Here is a 6,000-nt window from a genome sequence, read left to right on the forward strand (position 1 = left end):
AGAGGGTAAAAACAGAGGCGCTGAAGAATTTGTCTATTTAACCACATCCATCCACTCTTTTTACAGCACTGACTCATCCACTCGCTGCATTACTGAAACCGTTTCATTGCTACTCCTTGTTTGTTTTCATAAATGTTACTGAAGTAATTGTCTTGTGTGGACTATTTGTTACTTTCGCTGAATCAGTCGATGAAAATCCAAATCACAGTGGCAGTGAGAGTTGGATTATTGGCTGTAGACAGAAAGTTATACTGGAATAAAAACGTCCCTCTCTCTCACCACACTCGGTCCAGCGGTGAACGCTGAAAACAGGACTGATGACAGAGTCTGCAGTATCCTCCTGTAACAAAGCCTTTGTACAGCAAATTGGACTTGGTGGTTGATATTCCCACTGTGCCCTGACTGAGGCAGAGGACTCATCGATCCTCAGCAGTAACCTCACATTTCCCTGTGGCTACAGAGGGGCTTAAAGTTTAAATCTCTCTTAAACAGGGAACCTCATCCCATACTTCACACGGGAGGAGTCTAGCACATTGAGTGAGAGTTCATCGGGTTATTTAGTTCTTTTCTTGTCTCTAGTACCAACAGCATGATGCTATTGATGGATATTCAACTCCAGTGATGCGATCAAGGACATTTACAGTTTACACCTTGTCAATATGTCGTCTAGACTAATTACCTTTTGAGCTGTTTTCAATTCAAAGCAGACGGTATAAGTGATGGTGGATTATAGATTGCTGACCTCATCTCCAATAACTCTACTTGACATCTACTATTGAAGGAACCAGCCAGTGATGAATCCAGTCTCACTCCCGACTACTTACGCATGGACACATGGCCGGCTCCCCCTGGCGTGACATTTAGACATAAATAAAAATGTGAATGGCAAAATTTGAACCCTAATCATGACTGATAAACCTAACAAAGCAGTTTTGGTGCTCAAACCCAATGCAAGAGACAAAGTGTGCAGATTGGACACAAACACAGTCTCCTGATTAACAGTGCTGTAGTCACGGCACCCTTGTGCCTCCTTATTTTTATTTTGTTGCTCTTTCATGCAGAAGCACTAATTGTCAGTGTCCAGTATTCCTCCCATAGTGCATCAAATCAAAGGATGCCTCAGAGAAGTCAGCAGCTTCAGCAAAATGCCAAAAATTACAATGCTATTATTTTTTAAGTATATTCTTGTTGTTTTCATAGCTCACAGTCCATATACAGACACAGTCTTTACCAAGGTTGTTATCGTTAACGAAAACTAACGAAATAACGAAAACTAGAAGCAAAAAACATTTTCATTAACGGAAATAAAAATAAAAACAAAAAAAGGAAAACTAACTAAAACTGTAATGAGTGCTCACAAAACTAACTAAAATTAACTGAATTTATAGCAAAAATGTGTTTAGTTTTCATTGATGTGTGCGTGTCCTACAATAGTCGAGGGTGAAGATGAAGTTTAGTTTCCAGATTTTTTCTTGCTGTGTCTCATTATGCCAGCAGGTGGCAGCACGTTAGTCGAGTCGTCTGTGTTGCTCCGTCCACGCGCAGAATCATGTCAGGAAAAGTCGGGAGAAAGCGCCAGAGTCCAATTTGGGATTACTTTGAATATGACTGTGCTTTGGATAAAGCAAGTGTCTTGTAGTGGAAAGAGACAAATTATGAGGGACATTTCTAAAGGGGAAAAAATCCCACAAACCTCAAAGTGCACTTGAAAAGCTCACACAAGAAGGCTAACCTAGCCTACCTTGAGAAGGTAAGGGAGCGCACTCAAACCTCATCCCCAGAAACAGAAGCTAACCCCAGGCAAGGCAGCGTGATGCATCCCGAGACAACAGGACGGGGACATCTACACAACTGTGTGAGTCAGTTGCCTTCAAAAAGTTTATCAATTCACTTGAACCAAAATTAGGAACACCCGGTGCTGCAAGAGTTACAGTTTTTTACAGACGCTAGGACACATTTCCCAATACTTAGGTCACTTTTGCAAAACTCTTCACACAATCCTCCTAACTGACCGTCAGCTTGGCAAAGCAGTTCATTTCACATTCAAAATGCACTACAACTACCAAAACACTTTATTCAGGTCTCAAATAAACTCATTCTTCCAGAACACTAGCAAAGGTTGACAGCCGACAAACACACTTTGTCACCCACAAAACAATGACCTAAAAAACACTAACAACATGTTACACAGTGTTTTCTTGTGTAAAACAAGGACACATCTCTGTTTATAATTTCAATATATGTTACTGGAATGAATCAGACATCATGCAGAATTCGTTAATATTTGTTTATGTATTTTTATTTTTCTGCACTAAGTAATCCCAAAATACAAGAATTTGTATACACACCATCCACTGATACACATACAATAGTAATGCTAATCTACTCGGTCTTCTCCATTTGGCCACAGGTTCTCATCCACATCACATCTTATGTCATCTAGGGCAACACACCTAGGAAAGAATCTTCTGGCTGCCAGAATTGAAGGAGTTGAAAAATTGAAGGAGTAACACCTGTGTAGATGTTCATCTACAATGAGAATCAGCTGTGGCTGGTTAAACTGCATTTTTAGATTTAAAATATGTTTCAATAAAATATTGCTGTTGGATTTTGCTCTTTTTAAGTTTTGCATTGTGTTATTGTTTTGGCCATAAGTTTAACAGTTTTGAAAACAGTATGTAAGCTCATGCAAAATGTCCTGTACGTACAAAGATTTTTGGCAGTTGTTGCGTCTGAGTGAGAAGATAATTCATGAAATTTGAGAGATGTAGTCATTGAATGCATTTTGTGCCAAAACAATGATAACTGGTCCTCAGTTTAGCCCACATAGACTTCTGTTGTGCTCACTGTGTGAGGAGTTTTACAAACGTGACCTAAGTATTGAGAAATGTGTCCTAGCGTCTGTAAAAAACTGTAATAGTCTCATTGGGGCCAAGATATACATTTTATAGTTGCCTGGTATCAATGGTTGTTCACCTGCCTTTATTTATTCATTTATTTATTTATTTATTTATTTATTTAAAGAACCCATAGGTGGGAATGTGAGTTGTCTGTCTCTGCGTGTTAGCCCTGCGACAGACAGGCGACCTGTCCAGGGTGCAGGGTATGGTAGCTGGAATAGCAACATACCCAAGGATGAGCAGAAGAGCATGACTGATATGATGAAACTGGGATTTTGTTACACTTAATTATTGCAAACAACTAAAACTATAACTGAAACTAATCAAAGCTAAACTGAAACTAAGGATTTTCAAAAAACTAAAAACTAAACTAAACTAGCAAACAATTGGTAAAAACTAATTAAAACTGATATAAAATTGAAAATCTGAAGTCAAAACTAAATAAAAATAAAAACTAATGAAAATTGCAAAACTATTAAAACCCTGGTCTTTACACAGGGTGTAGTATACAAACGTGCTGGAGGAATTCAGGCTGCAAATACAATCCATCTACCCCACCTGTCTTTCTCATAAAGAAAGATAAAAGCAGTGTGATAGAAAAAGGAGGGGTGGGTCAAAAAAGACTAACATATAATATGTATTAATGCAAGACATAATCAATTGTACTGTGACATTGAAGTAGGATATAAGGACTTTATGTCCTTGTTTGCGATAAAGTATTCGAAACCAAAATAATGTCTGCAGTATTTCAGTGGCTTTATTACTTTGTGCTCATAACCACTGAGGCACATTTGCAACAATCAAGCTTACAGTTTTTTCTGAATGCTTAAACCCTAACTGTGATTCCTGTAGCACAATCTCTAAAACTATTCAGACTTATAGCAAAACCACTCACTGAGTTTGCAAAACTAAAAGCACAAAAACTGCTTTGCACTCAGTTTGCAATTTTGTAACACACACTTTGCAAAACTGTAGGCACAATTCACTGCACAACACTCAATTACCAAATTTCCAACACACTCCTAGCAAAAGTACACACATGTATGGCTATCATTAACACTAATTTGCCAACTGTCTGGCACACTTTCACATGTGAAAACTTTTTTAGATAATTAGTTCACTTTGCAATCAGCCTAAGCACTATAATACAGGTAAGCTGTGTGTGCGGAGTACAATGGAGGGAGCAGAAAGAGTGAGAAGTAGAGGAGGCCGAGGAAGAGGACGTGGAGGTGAAGAAGTAGGATGAAGAGGACAACAAGGACAAGGAGGAGCAAGTGGAAGACGAGGAGGGGGGAGAGGAAGGGTAGGAAGAGTAAGAAATAGAATTGCTGATGACATCAGAGCTACAATAGTGGACCATGTAATCAACCGTGGAATGACCCTGAGGGTAGCTGGCCAACGGGTCCAGCCTAACTCGAGCCGCTACACTGTAGCAAGCATCATAAGGACATTTTGAGAATCGGTTAGTACAGTCACTTCGCACAAAGATTTGTAGCACTGCCATATGCCAATGAGAAACACACCAATACCATTGATGTAAAAATACTGAAATTGTTACTTTACAGAATTGCTAGATGACCAGATGCTGGGGCAGAGGAAGCATGTTCACTGCAGACCAAGTAACCCATATAGTCATTATGGCGACTGCAAATAATCCTATACTTGGAAATAAACACTTGTGTTTGTTTTGATGTGTGTGAATAAACACCAGTACTTGAAGTTTGGATCCCTCTATGCTTATGGATCTATGACAGAAGTATGAGCTCAAACTGACATAGCCTACCTTGTGCACAGAGAAAGCAAAAGCCAGATGTGTTTTGTATTCATACCATCAGTGTGCAGTTGGCGCATTGTGTGCTTAGTAGATGATGGCTTGTGTTTACTGTTTGATACGGAAACACCATTTTTACGAAGGTGTGAAGAGTTAATCTAGCTGTGTTTGCTTTTGCAAGAGAACTACAATGTTTTGATGATTGGGTGACAGGTTTTCTTGTTTGTGTGAAGAGTTTTGCAAAATTAGCCAATAGTTACAAAAAAAGGGCTTAAGCAATCAGAAAAAACTGTAAATGTTCCCCCATCTTTTTCTCTGGTAGCAATTTTATAGGATTTGTGTGTGTGTGTGTGTGTGTGTGTGTGTGTGTGTGTGTGTGTGTGTGTGTGTGTGTGTGTGTGTGTGTGTGTTTCAGGCATTAAAATGTTCCTTCAAACACACACTTCACATCTGACCCAGTTATACGGTGACATTTGTTCCACAGAGGAGCTAATGAGCCTGACACTAAGCGGTGTCTCGTTTCTTTTTCAGGGCCGTTTAAGAATGTTCTGGTTTCAAAGTAAGAATATTTAACACTGCTTTATGCATTCAGTACAGCTGTCCTGTTCAGAGGACATGTGACCAAAGACGCTCCTGTCTGTAGCCTTTCTAAATGTCTTTAATTAGACTTTGGTCCACACATGCCTTCAGTGCAAGCTCTGTCCTCAGGACTGTGGTGTCCACTGAGGGCCACCCGTAGCTGCTGGTTCATGCTGGATCTCTGACACGGTTATTTCACATGATTAATCACCTGCACCTGTATTAAACGACTGCCTCTTTCACTAACTTATCATTAGGACGTTACATTAGTCAGAGTTGTATCACATTAGACACACTTATGTTCCTTGTATTTGCCCCCACTGCCGTCTGCTCACTCCCACTCCACACCACCTCAGGCTCTGACTGCCTGCAGCCCAGCCTGCAGAGTCAGTGAATAAAACTATGAACTAAGCTTCACTTATCTGCAGTTTGCATTTGGCTCCAACAGTTCATTTAAAGTTAATGATGTCAAAATTGTTACAAAAACAAAAGATGAAGATTTGAAAATTACTACTTCATGCAATTTTATGTACAATTTTGATGAATGCATTTTAGAGGCAGTATGGTTTTAACTTGACTACCTTTTTAAGAAGTCTTTTTGTGTGATTAAACTGTGGAGGACCCAGTATGCCAAAGGATAAAGAAAAACAGGTGAAAAATTAGGAACTTTAACCATAACAAGAATTATTCCATGAGTTAGGTTAGTACCAAAACACTAAAGTAAGAGCCCACTAACTACCTGGCAAAGAC

Source organism: Copadichromis virginalis, linkage group LG15 (genome assembly GCF_057382275.1).
Source record: "Copadichromis virginalis isolate Kocher_CV1m ecotype Utaka linkage group LG15, C_Virginalis_male_GT1.1, whole genome shotgun sequence".
NCBI lineage: Eukaryota > Metazoa > Chordata > Actinopteri > Cichliformes > Cichlidae > Copadichromis > Copadichromis virginalis.